General features: G+C 34.2%; 1 non-coding gene across 1 annotated transcript; it reads left to right on the top strand.

Moving 5' to 3' along the window:
• Window positions 1-2,145: 2,145 nt before the first annotated feature.
• LOC150053850 (Nuclear RNase P) lies at window positions 2,146-2,396 on the top strand. The gene has a single exon (XR_016537989.1).
• The last annotated feature ends 304 nt before the right edge of the window (window positions 2,397-2,700 follow it).

Here is a 2,700-nt window from a genome sequence, read left to right as displayed (position 1 = left end):
GAGATTACTCAAATTAAGGTGGTAGATTGGACCTATATATCCTTCTCATGAATGAAATGACAGAAACTCTGGAAATACATGGAAACAAAAACTAAAGCCAGAAAAATCCCTAGTAAATACAAAAGAAGGATGATTCTTCCTTGATAGATACATAAATCATGAAATATAATTACCGATATATGAGAACACATTGTGCATCTTAAATATGTGCAATATTCTAGTAAAAATAAAACTGGGAGACAAGTAATGGAACCAATTCTAGAAGGAAAATATGTCTCCAAGTTGACTTGAGAGGCTTTGACTCCCCCAAAAAACAAACACAACAACTATAACAACAATAAAAACTCAGATCTTCAGGAAAATAACCATGGAAACTATGTAGAAAATTTCTTCAGAAGTGATTAAAAATTGGTACAAATGAGAATGCAAAATCCCTAAGGATTACCAACAAATGAGGGAACATAAATCCTGAAACAAAAACACTAATGTTCAATAAACATAAAAATAATAGTGTAAAAAGATAGGATAAAATTGAAATATAGAATAAATATATTAAAAAGCATTGCAATAAACTGCACATTAGTGATTATGTACAATAAGATACACACAAATCTATTCTTCTAATTACTATAAATAATACATAAGGACAGCATCAAAAGATAGGGAAATAAATTCCGATCATAGTCAATACATGCTGTTTACATGATTAGTAAACTAATAGTTAACCCAAAGAAAAAGCAGAATCCCTTATATGAATTGTAAATTACAAAGTAGTTTTCATAAGTTCCCAAAAATTTTTACAAAAAGGATTGTATACATCATTATTATTATCCCTTAAACTTGCGTGACCCTTTTGGTAAGGAGATTAGTAATCTTTTCTCACATATTATGATAATCCTTAAGAGATATTTAAAAATGTGCTTTCTCAGTTTTCAGGTAGACTAAAGAGTTTTAATTTCCTAGGTGAGTCAGAAGTAGATTTATAAATACATTGTAAATCACCAATAAAGAAGGATCTAAGAGGTCAGTACAAGTTGAAATTACTCATTACTTTTGCCCCAGTAAGGAACTGAGAAAGCAAACACATTTTCATTTATATTAAAACAGAATTTTTGCTATTTTTCTCTCCCTTGGCAGGAGAGTAACGATGAAGCAAAGAAACAGGAAAATATTCACTATTTTTGAAATTAAGGATGGTGACAATATAATTGCTCTATATTGGGCATATTTTAAAACACACCGGCACATATCTGACCACTGAAATCAGCATAATAATATTTATGATATGACAATGATGTGTAATTACATTTCCGTAGTTGTATTGCAAGATAGAAAGTGCATTTAATTTTATTATGTGTTTCTTTTGTATTACATTTCTAGCAAATCAGGATTTGATGAATTATTTAGTAAGACTTGGCAAACCAATGCAGCCACCCCTGCACGCAAAGTAATTTGGATTCCAATAAATGTATTCTTGACAAATGACTTCTGGTTGCAAGATTTATCAACTTAATGTGGAAGGACCTACAACAGCTGGCATCCTGTGCACTTGGTCCTGTCTTTGCATGCCAAGAGAAGAAAGGCAGAAATTATAACAAATCTGAGAAGAAATTGGAAAAAATACGTTTGGGTGACAGAATATGGATCACACAACAGAAAATAAAGAAAAAGCAATAAGGACACAGAAAGTTTACTTTTATCTTCAATCATGAAAATGTTTGTGTCTGCTGAGGAAAGAAAAAAGTTTCCATTACAGTTAACTGAGCATATTAAACTATAAACTACAAAGCGCCTTCTCACATCATAAACTCTGTTCCAAGGGTGTATAGTCAGTTTAGATTTAGGGTCCACACCGCCACCACCACCATGGGTTAGACAGGCATTTGGAGAAGGTAAAAATAGCCCAGCGGCAATGTATGTGGAGTTGAATTTTTCATCAAAACTCACTTTTTTCATATATTTTTAAATTATAATTAATAGAAGGGTTACATTATATTCACCAGATGGAAGGTACATTACTTCACAAACATTGATACGCTTTCTCATGTCTTGGTCCCCATTTCCCTCCCCCTACCCTTGCTCCTCATCTTGTTTTCCTCCCTTCCCTATCTGACTTCAAATAACCAAATACGCATATATACAAAAGAAGATCTGAGATTAGGGTCAGCAGGGGACCTAGCAGGTCTCTCCCAGAGTTTCCGGAGTTTCAGGGAGGTGAGTTCCTAGAGAGCAGGGCTCTGTGCAAGGGCAGACCTGGCAGGAGATGCCAAAACTCACTTTTTAAAGTGATCAAATTTCCAATAGAGCCATATGCCACTTTGAATCCTTCATCAAGTAATAATTTCCTGCAGCACATGAAATTGTCTTATTGATAAAAGCAACCACCAGAAAATTTATTGGCATAAAATATGGGGAAATTTATAGCCCATTACAAGAAGTTTTAAGAAAGCCTTTGCAATAGCAGCTTCTAAAATCCACAAGAAAAGAGAGGTTTACATAAAACGTGTGAAGTGTCATTATAAATTGTCATTAGAAAGGTACAAAAAGGGGGCTGGGAGTTTGGCCTAGTGGTACAGTGCTTGCCTAGCATGCACGAAGACCTGGGTTCGATTCCTCGGTACCACATACATAGAAAAAAAAACAGAAATGGTGCTGAGGCTCAAATGGTAGAGCTCTAACCTTGAGAAAGTCCAAGGACAG

The sequence above is a fragment of the Megascapheus bottae genome, chromosome 15, assembly GCF_031878675.1.
Source record: "Megascapheus bottae isolate mThoBot1 chromosome 15, mThoBot2.hap1, whole genome shotgun sequence".
Lineage (NCBI taxonomy): Eukaryota > Metazoa > Chordata > Mammalia > Rodentia > Geomyidae > Megascapheus > Megascapheus bottae.
Note: the sequence above shows the minus strand (reverse complement) of the source record. Positions and strands in the feature narration are given on the sequence as shown.